The sequence below is a fragment of the Rattus rattus genome, chromosome 3 (genome assembly GCF_011064425.1).
Source record: "Rattus rattus isolate New Zealand chromosome 3, Rrattus_CSIRO_v1, whole genome shotgun sequence".
Taxonomy (NCBI): Eukaryota; Metazoa; Chordata; class Mammalia; order Rodentia; family Muridae; genus Rattus; species Rattus rattus.
In genome coordinates, this window is record NC_046156.1 from 118,470,235 (window position 1) to 118,486,019 (window position 15,785).

General features: G+C 43.9%; 1 pseudogene; it reads right to left on the reverse strand.

The window, feature by feature from the left end:
- Positions 1 to 6,106: 6,106 nt before the first annotated feature.
- On the reverse strand, positions 6,107 to 7,618 carry LOC116895522 (annotated as a pseudogene).
- Between the last annotated feature and the right edge of the window lie 8,167 nt (positions 7,619 to 15,785).

The window sequence follows — 15,785 nt, forward strand, 5'->3', positions numbered from 1 at the left end:
AAGTTTGCCATTCTTCCTGGGTTTGGGTCTACCACCACTGTGCCTTACTGGGGCTCGACCACGTGATCTGGCAGGATGCAGATGTTAGAGAGCCAGTCTTACTGTATGGCACCTTTGCTTTCTCCCTAAAACTTTGGTGATCTGCTCTGTGAGATACTGTGTTAGACACCGAGAGTGGAGTGACCTTCACTCTTTGGGTGGGTGTCAGTTAAAACAGGCAACATAATCTGGTTCCACTTCCCAGCTGGATTGATTAATTTTCTTATTGCTATGATAAAATCCCTGACATAAGCAGCCTACGGATGGACAGTGGGCTGGTGCAGGGTTTAAAAGTGTAGTCCCTCATGATGGGAAAGACATGGCGTTAGGGACTTGAGACCGTGAGGAAACAGAAGATAAAACTTGATGTTTCTGTCATCTCTCCTTTCCCATATTTTTCAGTCAAGATCCTAGCTATGGGAGGGTGCCCTTTTTCATTTCAATCTCTTTGGAAACACTTAGAGGTTTCAAATCCAGCCAAGTTGAAGACAATTGGCCATCCTATCACTGAAAACTCTGTAGAGGGCATGAAAGAGACCCTTTCATGTTTGATGCTATCTGAATTTAGTAGTTATGAAAATATAACTATTAAACAATTGGAAATGTCTATATGCCAGTTATCTATCATCTACTTACTATCTATTATCTATCTATCATCTATCTATCTATCTATCTATCTATCTATCTATCTATCTATCCATCCATCCATCCATCCATCCATCCATCCATCCATCCATCCACCCACCCACCCACCCACCCACCCACCCACCCACCCATCCATCCATCCACCCACCCAACCACCCACCCATTCATCCATCCATCCATCTATCCACCCACTCCCACCCACCCTTCCATCCACCCTACCCACCCCCCCATCCACCCATCCAACCATCCATCCATCCATCCACACATACATCTATCTATCTACCCACCTACCTATCTATCTATCTATCTATCTATCTATCTATCTATCTATCTATCTATCTATCTTTATCATCTATCTATCTATCTATCTATCTATCTATCTATCTATCTATCTATCTTTATCATCTATCTATCTATCTATCTATCTATCTATCTTTATCATCTATCTATCTATCTATCTATCTATCTATCTATCATCTATCTATCTACCATCTATTCTGATTATGAAAATAATCTTCATTTTCCTTCCAAAGATTCAGGTAAAAAATTGTTGATCATACTGAGAGCTTTAGCTTACCTACCTTTTAATTGATATGGGAGTTAGTTCCTAATGTGCAAGTTGGATGCAAAAGTTTATAAAAAGCGGGCAATAAACTTAATGAGGTGTTATATAATATGCAGAATAAATATTAGTACAGTACAGGAGCCTAAATGACAGCAACAAATTATAAAGCTTAGCGTGCAATTAGAATCACTAATGGAGCGATGTGCAGAGAGAATGGGCTCGTTCTTAGCACAGTGATGCCGTGTCAGACTACCACCTGAACTAATGACACCTCTTCCACTTATTTTTAAACACTCTGCCTGTCATGCAGGAGCTACACTTGGTGGGTTCTAATGGGTGTGTGGCACACGCTAATAAAATTCACCCTTGAGTCAGAATGGTCCTCATAACCCGGAGACCATCTCCAAGTCTGTGCTTTGGAGCAACTCTTCTGTCATGATACCTATGAAGAAACGGTAAGAACAGTGGTGGATCTACCCTGATTAACTTGCCAGTGTGCGTGGTGTGTAAAGCTTAGGGAGCAAATTGCTGCCTTAAAAGGTCATTGCTCATGGCTCCTGCTCTAAACTGTGCCATGCCCTGAGTTGGTTTGTGGGGGTTTTCCATTTGTTTCCGTTGTGTTGCTTCATGTAATTTTTAACAAGATTGGGCTTTCTGGGCTCCATCCTTTTGTGCATGTGATTCTGCCTGCCAATATCATTCATCTCATTATCCGTGGGTCCAAACTTATCCATATTTCAAGGCCCAGGTTAAATGCAATGCTCCCCTGGCCCACTTGTCTGGAAGTAACCTCTGTTTTCTCTAAAATGTTTGTGGCATTTTATTTGTAGTATATCTCTGATTTTCACGATGTAAAGCAGTGCACAGCTGTAGCAAACTGTATATTTTATAACTACATTTCTATAAAGTTCACAACTATGTACCTCATCCCTTCTCTTTGGGTCAGAGATGGGGAAAAGCCTATCAGAAGGGAAGGTAGGGAAACAAGGAAATGCCTGCTTTGGCTTGCAAGCCAGATAAGCTGGCCACAGGCTCTGTGCTTAAGCGGCAGATATCGGAAGGATGATGGAATGGCTTTGAACTTTTTAATGGCACAGTACATGGAGACGTCCTTGAAGAAAGAAACTGTCATATAAGTGAAAAGCTTTCAATCCATCCCTTCATTCAAACGGGAAGAAAGGAATGTCCTCTCGCATCCAAGAAGACAAAGGTCACAGAGTTCGTGCAGAGAAGGAGGGGGAGATGTGCTGATGGGAGGGAGGGAGCATGGCTCACTTGTCTGAGAAACAGGATTGGTTTTCTGTGGCCCTGGAGCTGTGCCCCTGAGGGTGTTGTCAAGAACGCCTGTTTGTGAGGGTAGCAGACAGTATCCAGATCTTGCACTATTCGGGTAGCCTCAGTTTGGGCCCTTGCTCTTCTTGGACTTCTCCCAGATTTTAGATATGAGACTTCTGAATGGACAATAAGAAGAATGCTCCTACCAGTGAGTGGCTTGCCCCAAATGCCTGAGATGTAAAACCTAGATGCCAAAGAACAACTTGAAATGTTTAAAATATACTATACTATATTATATATTAATCATATTATAATATAGCATTATATTATATATGCCTCTCTGAGGCAGCTGGAGCAGAACCGGACAACTTCTGCCAACATAGGACTCCATTCAACGCCTTCCCTCTGGATTGTCCCTGTCTTGGCTGAAACTTTGCTGAACTTCCCACCCTTTTGGTCTCCAGCTCTCTTTACTCACTTCCCTTCCTTCCTGCTCTCCTTTTATGGTGTCTGATCAGTCCTGTGATGTGAAGTCTTTCCCGTTATTGTCCTCTCTGGTTCTTTCCCTTTATAAATATTTAAATTGCTTTGGAAAGTCTATGCATGAGCATAGTACTTACATCATTTTCCCTCCCCTCTCTTGCCCATGTCCTCCAACCCCCTTTCAAATTCATGACCTATTCTCTCGAATTATTGGTACACATTTATATATGTAAATATATATGCATATATATGCATAAATTCATATGTGTACATAAATATAACCTGCTGGGTCTATTCAGTATGTGTGTGTGCTTTTAGAGTTGATCAAATAACCCACTGGAGTCCTAATCCCCTGGAGACAACTTATTCTCTCTCTCTCTCTCTCTCTCTCTCTCTCTCTCTCTCTCTATCTATCTCTCAGGAGTCTCTAATTGCCTGCAGGTCTTCATCTAAGTGAGAACCTATGGGAGTTTCTTTTTCCACATGACCATGTCACTTGATGATGTCACCTGATGATGTCTCCTGCAAGTATTGTTTACATTTCATACTGTTGAGATTCCATGGGTACAGATAGTCTTGTCATACCTGTGAAGACACAATTCCCAGTAGACTCCCTGTTCCTCTGACTCTTTATCTTCCCATCCATCTCCACGATGTTCCCCGAGACTTAGGAGTGGAAGCTGTATTCTAGATGGATCTGTTGGTCCTGGGTACCTCATGGTCGGTTGTACTCTGTTCCTGTTGTGTCATTTAAATGGCCTCTGTCTGTTACACAGAAGCTTTTGCGATGAAGGGCGAGAGCTATACTTAACTGTGCATCTAAGAATATGTATTTAAAATGCAGTCAGAACGTACACTGGTCTAGGAAAGTGCCACTAGGTTTTCCTCTAAGGTGCATGGCCTTGCCAGCCATGTATCGTTAGCATGGTCACTTATTGAGCAAACCTGAAGCCCAATTAGATGGATGTTGTTTTGTATGATGTAGGTGTCACTTTAGTACCCTGGGGGATATCTCACTGCTTTTATTGCTGTGGTTCACTGGTTCCATAGCGGGGTGGAGATTCCGGATTGCTCCCCCATGCCCTCTTGGTAGTTTCCATAACTCCTAATACTGTGAGAACTAGTCCTTAGGGAGGAGGCATCCAGGTTGAGTTGCAGCTAGATTTCTCCAAGTTCTGTCCAAGATGGTGTCTTCTGCAATAAGGTCTTTCCTTCAAGTTCTACACAGCACCAATGACAGAGGCAATAGTCCATGGCATTTTGTGAGTCTCTTTGATTTGCCCAACTAACAGCTTAAGAGAGATTTTGCTTTTTTTTTTTAGATCGACCCAAATAAAGGGGTTTGTTATGACATTTTCATTCATGTATATGTGCTTTGGTCAAATTCACTCCTCTCTCTCTCTCTCTCTCTCTCTCTCTCTCTCTCTCTCACACACACACACACACACACACACACACACACACACAGAGTAGTTCCCCTCCTTTTCCTCAAATAAAGCTTTTCTACTCTGTCTTTTTATTCTTAATCTTGATTCTGTATATGAGAGAAGTATAAGCCGTTGGTTTCTCTGAGTCGATGGAGCGCATGTTTTACTCTGTCCTTGTATCTCCCAGAGATAGACCAGGCATTCCAGGACCAGGAGAACTTCCAGCTGGCCATTGCATTGACCAAACCTGATGCAAAGTTAGACCAAGTGCCCACAACCAGGAGATCATCCACTCCCATGATTTATTTGACAATCATTTTGCTCACTTTTTTTTTCCTGTTCTGGATATCATAAGTTTAACCAGAACAGAAGAGATTCTTATTCAGATAGAATTTCCCTTGGTAAGGATACTCAATGATTGCTTTTTCTTTTTTTTTATGTTTATAAGTATTTATATACGTACATATAAGTATAGACACCTTTTAGAGGGCCAATTTTTAGTAGTAGAAATGATGGGCATATGGGAGAGTTTTTAAGAAATGGAAGGGAGAAATGTATAATTATATTATGATCCAAAACAAAAATTAGTAAAGGGTTTTCACATGTATGTTTTAAATCAACATCCATTCACAATACTTAATCACGAGATTATTACAGTTTATTTTGCATCTGCACACACAATAAAACATTCCTGCCATTACCTGCTTGTGGACATCAGAAGTCAACACTGACCCCTCCTTTATTATTCCGAGATTGTCAGGCTTGGCCTCAAGTATCCTTTGCCCAAATAATAAAGAAAAACAAAACCAAAAGATTTGGCACATTCTTTATTGATACCGATAAAGGTACTGATACAGACACAAGGGAACACAATGGCGAGACTCAGGCACATCTATTATGGAGTTCCTAAGGACTGCCAATTCTTTTGGAGAGGATAGGGATTTCTGTCCATCTCTTGTAACCATTAATGTGCAGGAGGCTGACCAGAGGTTGGGAGCCTTGAAGAACAGGGCCTCAAGGTCAGGTGGTCTACAAGCTGATCTTAGAAGTATCTGTTAGTGACCTCATGAATCTGTGAGTGGGGGTAAGAGGACGAGGAGTCCAAGGCCAGCCGAAGCTACAGTGCACCATTGGAATAAAAAGGATTAAAAATGTTGCTGAACCCCCATCCCTTTGCTCTCCATTGTTTTCTTCTGCTTCAGCTATGGTGCCCCATAGCTCCTTCTAGCTTGACTACCCTGAATTGCAATCTGTTGCTCATTCGCCAAAGCTACCTTCCTCAAGCTTTGGCTCTGCATACATGACCCACCAGGCAGATGCAAAAGTGGGAATGTCAGAATGGCTTCAGTACATGTCGAGAGGCCTTATGAATAAAAGCTTAGACGACACAGTCTCCCTCCATCCCTGTGTACAGCGGAAGAACAGTCCTGACTATAATCTTGAGAACCAGTTAACTGAGAAGCACACCACAGAGAGAATATCAGGTTCTCAGGATCTGACCATGACTTCATATGTAGAAGGAAGCCAGTGAAGAAGTCAGTCCTGATTGGAGTTTGGACCACTGTTTGCATCACACTGAGAAATGTCCAAAATCTCGTGTTCTGGGTCCACTGGATGAGAGACCAGTCCCTAGGCATTCATTTCTTAGTACCCAGAAGGAATATTCCTGTTGTTACTCCAAGCATTCACAAAATATGGCCTTCTTTTCATAGATAAACCATGTACCACAGTCACTAACAGGAATAGGAACCAAAGCAGATTGACTTGGGCTGCCTTACAGCCATGAGTGTGTTCATGAGCTCAGCACAAAGCTGGGAAAATCTCTCTACATGAACAGAACTCCACTCATTATAGACCTCTACTGGAGCAGGATACAGTTCCATGGTCAGCTGGCTCATGTTGGCAGTGTGGTGCAGAAGGTCCTTCAGAGCATATGGAGAGGTCATTGTCATAAACATTGATGCTAGTGAACTGGGTGCATTGGGTCAGGGCAGGCAGAAGGATACTGAGGTGAGAGTGAGAGTCATCCATTCAACAGTTTTCTAATTCTGGAGTCTGCAGAGTGTCTGCAACACTTTGTAAGAAAAAATTGAGAGGCATGCAGTTAAAGAGACGCCTTTCTTTCTTGCTTTCTTCTTTTTTTTTTTTTCAGTGCTGGGGACTGAACCCAGGCAAGCGCTCTACCACTGAGCTAATCCCCAACCCCGGGAAAGAGACACCTTTCAAGCCCGGATGTTTAAGCTGAGCATAGTTCCAATGCTGGGCAAATGACTCCAAATCTGACTGAGAGATCTGGCAGAGAGTGATGATCAGGGACACCAAGAGAGCCTCCAGACACCTGAACAACTCTCTCTTTGAGAAAATAGACCATCATCAATAGTGAGATGCTGAGGATAGCTGAGTTTGGGGAACAGAGAAATGATGTAGTGTCTTGGAGACATTACTCTCCTCTGAGGGTGTGTAAGTACTTCTGAAGATGTGTACTTACATGAGTTTGTGAATATTTCTCATCTTGCTGATGCAAGGTACAAGTTTTGCCAATTTGGACAGATTCCCCATTGTATTCAGTTCCAATTCACTGATGAACTCTGGCTGTAAAATTTTTAACACCTTCCTTGACTTTGGACATTATTAATGCTCCAAACTTCAACTTCTCACAGCACAGATGCAGGAAACCTCTGTCCTTTGCACACTGCAACAAATGTGTTTATCTTCATGTCGAGAAGAATTAAAGGAAAAGGTCACTGAACACCCCCAAATGCTGCCTCCTTGAGTGGCCCTCCATTACTTGCTTCTCAAACATAGTTTCTACTGATTGGCCTCCACCCTCTCTTCTAGCCTGCATAGCCCAGGTCAAGGTGCCCATTCCTCAAATCAACCTCTAGAAGTTTCCCCATCCTGGGGCGAAACTTCCATTTTAGCCATGTGCCAACTGCACCCAGTATAGCCTGGAAGGTCTCCAACCTGGGTTTATCTATAAGCAACCCAACAAGAAGGTCAGGGTAGAGCCAGCATTCCACCAGGATCTTAGTGATCTTTGCTTTTCTCTGTGTGCCAGCCTCCTTGGACAGTGATGGGAAGAGCTCCCTTGGTAGGACCTGCAGAACAGAGATGGTCACCGCCTCCTTCCTACCTTGCTCTGTGCAGCCAGCTGCAGGGGTGTGGGTGGGGCTTCCAAGTCCATTCTGATGGCTCTTTAGGGAGATGATCCTGACTAGGACACAGGTGACAGGCTCAAGGGACCTCAGTGGCTTCTCTGGCCCCAGTGACACATTTCAATGATTGCTTTTTCATTTTGTGTAATATCTCACAGGATTGTTCAAGCGAATGTCTCAAAAGGTCTCTTTTATATAATACATAAAAAAAATCAAATCCTTCGTTTCTTCCGTCAAGGTTAATTAATAAAGAGACATTATAGATGGCATTAAATCTGAGGGTATGGACCTTTTGAAGTAAAGAAGCAAACCATGTTTTGGACAGCATTTAGGAAAGCTGACTGTCTGCCACCATAGAATAGAGGGATGGAAGGGAAAATCAGGGTTGGTATGCCCAGGCAGCATCAGGTTGGGCTCAGCATGAACATGGGCTTCTTTTACAATCTAGTCAACTCTGCAGACAGAAGAAATACTTGGTAATTTGCATTTTGGTTTAAGCCTGACTTGTTCATCCTGGCATTTATTTTAAACTGGTCTTTTAATTAGAAACCCATTAGCAGGTCTCTAGTCAAAGGGTCAGAAGACTGTGGACTAAGCCCAGATACTGCTGATTGGAGTGAAAACATTTATTGGAATCAAAGTGCCCACCCAGTGTTCCTTCATGTTACATCCCAAGGACCATGTGATGATAGAGGGGTGTGGCCTGCAAGTCTTTGAGAACCTTGCTACTTTACATTTTACTGAAAAAGTGTGTTGACTTGTGGTCTAACATATTTTCACTGTTGACCTAGTTAATGTGGAAAAAAAACGTAAGACTTCATCAAAATTACGATCCTGAGACAGTGTCTATTACTTATCACATATAATTTTATTAAACTTGCATACTTTATATATAATATTCCTTTAATACTTTAAACATGTCCTCAAGCATATAAGATGTTACGGTGGTCACAAAATTATTTTTGTGACCAAAGGATGACAAAATTTATGACCCTGAAGTCTAATGTGACAGGCTCATCTGGTGACTAGACCTATCTGCATGGTTCTAACATGTTTGTGCATCCCCTCGTTAGCTCATTTATGTGCCTTTCCTTAACTTTCATTTTATACCTTCCTCAAGATTGCCTTCCTGGTTTCCCTAAAGAAGAAACAACTATTTCTGGGGTTGCCACAACCTTCCTAGTTGCAGAACTATTAGCAGACATGAGGAGGAAAGGGTACCTAAGACTGCAGGATCCAAACTCACTGTTTCAAAAGAGCAGGGTTTCACTCTACATCTTCAATCCCCTCTGCCTCAGTCTCCCCATCCTGAGATTAAATTATGCATGCAAACTGGTCAATGAGGAGACCAGAGTGGATTGCAGAACCCATGGGTGAAACCCAAGCTATGCTCATAAGGGCGAAGCCTTTTTTACAGATGAGTCTCCTGTTCTGTGGTTAATAGTAGGAGGTTTAAAACCCTGGCTGTACTATCTCAAAATCTGGAACCCCCCCTGCCTCCAGTGGAGAGCGCCTGACCATCATTCGGCATTGCTTGTTGTCAGCACCAAGCCCGGCATTACCTGGAGATTTTCTGCACAGACAATCGGAGGTCAAGTTTGCTTGGCTAATTCTCCTTTGGGGGATTTTACCCCGATTATTCACTCTGTGACACTCTGTCAGACACTCTTACAGGGTCTGGCTTCTGAGTCACCAGCTGCCAGGTTTGTGTGGCTGCGATATGTAGGTACCAGTGGTAAACAGTCACTGTAGTTCCGTGGCTACCTGTTTTGTGTTTATACCCTTGTTCCTTTACTTTTGATGCTCACCCTTGTCTGTACACACCAAGGGAAATGAGACATGTCTGTGCTTCTGATGCATGGTTATACTCATAACAGACATCCACTTCTGCCTACTTCCCACTATTAAAACAGACTAAAATGCTATTTTTCTATTGGGTCTGTTTGTGATGACATAGTGAATCTTTTCTTTCCTAGATTCAGATATTGTGATCAGCTGTGGGAGAGTGGGCCACTCCAGGAAACTTGGTAAGGTTGAGTGGGTCCAAGACTACCTGAGACGGTAGGTGTCTCCCTGCTCCCTCCTAGATTCCTGGCCCAGAACACGTGACCACCCTGCCCATGTCCGTCCAGTAGCCCAGAACAGAGTTCTCCATGGTAATGAGGTATCTAGAGGCCCTGGGGGTTTAAAAGCCAATCAGCTTCCCTTCCTGGACATTCCCCCCCCCCCGGAAAAGGTATTTAATCTCTGGTCCACTCCGAGAAGGTGCTATGCACCCATTTTCCACGATGTACAATAAAGGGTTTGGAACGAAGAGTGGCCTCTTCCATCAAGAACTGCTGTGAGAGCATAAAGGAGGCCTTCGCCTACAGAACTTAACTCTCCTGCAAAAGGCCCCTCTATGCTCCCAAACGACCGCCCGCTAAGCTAAGGCCAATCACAAATGAGCTAAGCCAGAGTTCCTCCTTCCCCGCTTCCCAGACCCTGGGCTCATAGTCACTTGTCCTCAGCCGTGGGCTCCCAACCCAAGGCCTCCCGCCGGGCCTTGGCGCAGGCCTGTGGACCCCAACCCTTCATTCCTGACTCCTCTGTGCGGTTTTCCAGCATAGACTGGTTCCCAGGGTGCTTGGGGACCCCAGCTTCAGCCTCCCACATCCTAGGCTGTGCTTCCTTACCCCGCAAGTGGTGTGTGGGCAATTTACCTGCGCTCAGCACCCAACAACAGAGGCTCAGGCATTTCGTCTGCCCAGCAACCCAGGAGCGGCAAAACACAGACCCACAATCAGCTGTAATAATTATGTAGTCTTTGCTTTGAATACTTGCATTATCATGGTGGCTTCCAATTGGACTGACTGTGTTCTTAGCGATCCCTTGTCGTTCTGAAGAGGGTTTGGATCTTTTATATTCCAGGTTGGGTCATTGCCAGCCTAATTTTTCATGCCTTTAAGACACAAAGTCAAACACCTTCAAAGCTCCTGGTGCCTTTGAGCATGATTTGAAACCATCGTCTATGATTTATTGGTGCTTGTAAGTGCAAAGTGGGCACACAAGTGCTGATGCCAGGTAGAAGGTTTCTGGCTGGAAAAGACTTTTGTGTTTTGTTTGAGATGAGGCCTCACTATATAACCTAGGTAGGTCTTGAATTTGCAATCTTTCTGCCTCAGCCTCCTGATGCTAAGATTACAAACACACAACACCACAATAAGGTGAAAGGACTTTCTTAAAAAGGAAAGTGTCCATAAAATGGCTTCTAAGGGTTTTTTTTGGTTTTAGTTGAGAATATACTTTCCATGATGTTTGAAAGATATGAATCAAAATCCATAAATTAGTTTTGCAAACCTGAGTTATTTCTGGCTAGGACCAGTGGCCTCCCAGCTGGTTCTGTGAAATTTGTGGGCTCAAGTATCTGCACCCAGCTCCTTGCTTGCTTTCTGAGGGTCCTCTAGCACTTTCTCTAGCATGATTGTCCCCCTTTCATGCAGTTTTTCTGGGGTGCTCATACTTCTTAGACATAATTCTGGGAGGGACCGTCCTGCTTGCCTAGAGCTGAGAAAGGCATTGGCAATCCCCCTGTACAGCAGGCAGCTTTATCCTGAGAAGGCTTTACTCAGTGATAATGGGGTGGGGGTTGTTTTATTAATGAAGTATGTTGTCTGTTTTTGAGACATATTTTGCTTTGTTGTTTGCATTATGTATGTGTATGGACACTCTATTTTAATCAATACGCTATTTTAATCAATTATTTGATTTATTTATGTTCCATCTGCTGCCCCTCCCTCCCGCCCCACCCACACAAAGCTCCTCATCTCATTCCCCCTGCCCCTTGCCTCCAAGAGGAGAGGATGCTCCCTATCTCAGCCCCCATCCCTCTTCCCTGGGACCTCAAGTCTCTTTGAGTATTAGGCACATCTTCTCCCACCGAGGCCAGACCAGGCAGTCCTCCACTGTGTAAGTGCTGGGGGCCTCGGACCAGCCTGTGTATACTGCCTGGTTGGTGGCTCAGTCTCTGGGAGTTCCTAGGGGTCTAGGTTAGTTGAGACTGCTGGTCTTACTATGGGGATCACATTCCCCTTCAGCTCCTTCAATCCTTCTTTTAATTCCTCCACAGGGATCCCCAACTTCAGTCTAATGGTTGGGTATAAGTATCTGCATCTGCTGCTGGTAGGGCCTCTTAGAGAACAGCCATGCTGGGCTCCTGTCCATAAGCACATCATAACACCAGTAATAGTGTCAGGCCTTGGTGCCCTCCCATCCCCCACCCCATGAAATGGATCCCAAGCTGGGCTGGTCACTGAACAGCCTTTCCTTCAGTCTCTTCTCAATTGTTTGTCCCTGAAGTTCTTTTTGTCCCTCAACTTGGAGCTTGGTGTATCTACTGGAGGTAGACTCTGAGTTCCCTCTCTCCACCATTGGGCATTTTGGCTAAGGTCACCCCCATTGAGTCCTGGGAGTCTCTCATATCCTAGGTCTCTGGGACTTTCTAAAGGGTTCCCTGGACACTTACTCTTAAGAGTTTACTTATATGGGACAATGGCAGACCATACTGTTGTCCTTGAATGGAAGGACTGTGGCCTGGATCCATAGTTCTGGGAGGTCCCTCAAGTTGAGTCTTCATAAGATACAGAGGTACAGTGGGTTATTTCCTTTGAGGACTTGGAATGGTGACTTCTTTTCAGATGTCTTCAGGCCATAGAGTGTTTGATATTGCTGAAGGCTTTATTTTACTGATCAGTGAAGGATCGTGCTTATTCCCCGTGTTCAATAGTGACCTTAAATTTTGCTGAGCTGACTTGCGAGATAATCAGTAAACAATCCTGGTGGCTCTGAGACCACAGTGTAGAATGAGTGCCCTCTGTGTTCCTCCACACACTACTCTTCATTCAGATTTGGCTTTTCAAGTGGCTTCTGTTCACTGGGTCTAAGGTGCTGGCAATGTACTACTGTCTCCACTGAAAGCTCAGAACAGTCCAGAGCCCAGTGCAGATTGCACTTGTACAGTGGCATCCAGTTTATTTAAGTTTTGTTACTGCTGCTGGCAACTTCTGCGCCTATCACTGTCTCCCTAACAGTTTTCTCTCCATTACTTATGGAGGCATAGACAACAGGAAGCACAAAGTTTGAGAATGACAGTCCCTAGACGTGGGTCACATATCTCTAAGAACTTCAACTTCATCTTCTGCACTTGGTTAGTGTCCATTCAGTGACTTGGGGCTTACAGTTTTGGCTTCCATTCATGAGTCATGTTTGTTTGTTTGTTTTTAATTTTTATTTTTTTCTCAGTCTAGAACTCCTTCACATAGCTGTGGCCAGCCTTGCTAGGGGCCAAGATAAAATAATGCAAATGGATGTAGTATAGCATGATTCGAACATGGATTTTGTTGTATTGTTTTTAGCTGGTGACTGCACCACTTCTCAGTAGAGGGCTCGGCTGAACAAACCAAGCAGAACCCTTGGTCAGTAATGGCATCAAGGTGCGCTATGCCTCCCTAGCCCCCATACCAACAGTTCTCAAACACCTTTTTTTTTTTTTTTTTTTTTTTTTTTTTTTATCATACTCAATAGCCAATATCTTTACTTTGAAATTTTTAATTTTGGGCGTGTGTGAGTGCATATGTATCCATGGGCGTGTGTGTGTGTGTGTGTGTGTGTGTGTGTGTGTGTGTGTGTGTGAGAGAGAGAGAGAGAGAGAGAGAGAGAGAGAGAGAGAGAGAGAGAGAGAGACTCGACTTTGGGTGTAGGCACTCACTTTCCGCCTTATTTGAGAAGGGTCTTTTGTTGTTCATTGCTTTGTGTGCCTGCCTAGCTGGCCTTAGAACTGCCAGCTTTCTCTTTCTTAAGGTTTCTCTTATCACTGTAGAGATTAGAGATGCACCTTACTGTGTTTTATTTATGTGGAGTCTAGGGATTTGAACTTAAGTCCACATGCTTGCATAGCAAAAGCGATTTCCCCGCTGAGCTCTCTCTAGCCCCATGATAGTTTTGGTGAGACAAGATGCCTTTTGCTTTCCTCCCCCTTTCTATTTTCTTTTGTCAACAGTCATCTGATCTTGTTGAACATGCTGTGTAAGTATGCTATCCTCGATGCGCTGTGTCACATGACCTCTTTGTCTCTGAGAGCATTCCTATAACAGCAGCTCAGCTGTACTCAAAGGAAGCCCCTCGTGTAGACTCAGCCCATCTAGATTCTTGGACCCTTTGGCTTTGCTTCTAGAAGGTGCAGGGCAGAGTGGAGCCGAATGCCTATGGGTGGCTACAGACCTGGCAGTAGAACATCTGTGAGGGAGGGCAGAGGTGGGTAATGGAGTTTTCGTGTCAGGCTAAAGCTGTGAAGGAACTCTACCAACCAAGGGTCTGAAATTAGATCATTGCATATAAAATGCCCACATGAGTGATTTATGGACCACTTCAAATATAAAGCCAATTTTTTTTCTTCATTCAAACTGGTGACTGAGAACAGGCTATTGCCACAAAGAGCTCTCAGCCTGGTGCGAGGCCATAGGCAGGCTGAGGGCAGGGGCCATGGCATCCCGAAGGTTCAAAGGTTTCACTCCAGCTGGTTAAGTTTATTTCAGGTTGTAAAGCAGTAGACTTCTGGAAGTCTCAGATGCTGCTGCGTGAGATGGTTCTGCTCAGCAGTGTTTAGGAGGTGCTGGGGAACAGTGAGGAGAAGAGGGAGTTAGCAAAATAGGACAAGAATGTAGTCGCTCTTGGGCATGTCAGAGCACAGTGGTCTTTCACGTCGTCTTTGAACTCCGGACACTGCAGATGATATACCACAGTGTAGAGACTAGTGAGGAACAACAGGGGTCAGTGACGGTGAGCAAGACAAGGCTGGAGGCCAGGAATGGAAGCACACGTGTGTGATACCTAGTACCTGGGAGGCTGAGGCAAGACGATCAGGAGTTCAATTCCAGTCTAGGCTACACAGCAAGTTCAAGGCAAACTTGAGCTATGTAAGAATACCCTCTTCTCACCCTGTGGTGGTTGATTTTTTCATCAACTTGACACAAACTACAGTCATCTGGGAGGAGGGAGCGTTAACCGAGGAAATGCTTCCATCTGACTGGCCTACAGGCAATTCTGTGAGGCATTTTCTTGATTAGCGATGGATGTGTGAGGGCCCAGTCCACTGTAGGTGGTACCACTGTTAGACTGGGCACATGAGTCACTTTTCCTAGATAAGTATGGACATTACCCCTCATTTAAAAAAAAAAGAAAAGAAAGGAAGGAACAAACAAAGAAAGAAAAGCCTTTCTTTACAGCAAATGAAAACCATCATGAAAACAACCGCACACAAACCCAGAGAACTACAGGTTGTGAGGCACCTAACCCCAACAGATACATCCACATCACAGCTCCTGCACCTTAGGGAGAATCACTGAAGAGGGGGCAGAATGGTTGTAAGATTCAGAAGATGAAGAAATCGGCCATGAAACAGTCTCTTCTGTGATGGCTAACAGTTCTCTTTAAGATGGCCACTTAAACAAGATGGGAACAACGGCAATATCAGTGGCCATGCTAACATGAAAGAAGAAATGTTCAAGGAGCCCTACCCTTAGACAAAGAACTATAAGCAACTAATGTCTGCTAGAAGAAGAATTAGCCGCTCCCATTTCTATTGATTATTCAAGGAAAAGTCTTAAGACTTGAAACCATTCCAATAGCAAAAGTGGACTCAGCAGGTTGTGTTTATAAATAACTGTGTGTGCACGTATCTCTCTCACACACACACTTACATATACAACAATAATAATCATAAAATAGGAGGAAATCAACCTGAGAGCAGGAGGGGGATATGGGAGGGGCTGAAGAGAGGGAAGAGGAAAATTAGGTAATTCTATTTCAATTAAAACAGACATTAAGAATAAAAATAAAAAATTAACTGATCAAACTATGGGTAAAGCCGATCAACACCATTTCTGCACCTTTGCGTCAGTGTCTACCTCCGGGTTACTGCCTTGTGTTCTCGCACGGGCTTTCCTAAATGATAGGCTGTAATCTGTAAGCCAAATCAACTCTCTCCTTCTGAATTCCGTTATAGAAAAATAACCACGATACTACCATAAAAGGCCAACACTTCATAAATAAACAAAAATTCTAAACAAAAAATGAAAGGGAATAAAAACCTTGTAACTATGGAACAGTAAGCAACTAAGTCCTCGATACACTATGTTCCGATAGGACATCGTCATTGTG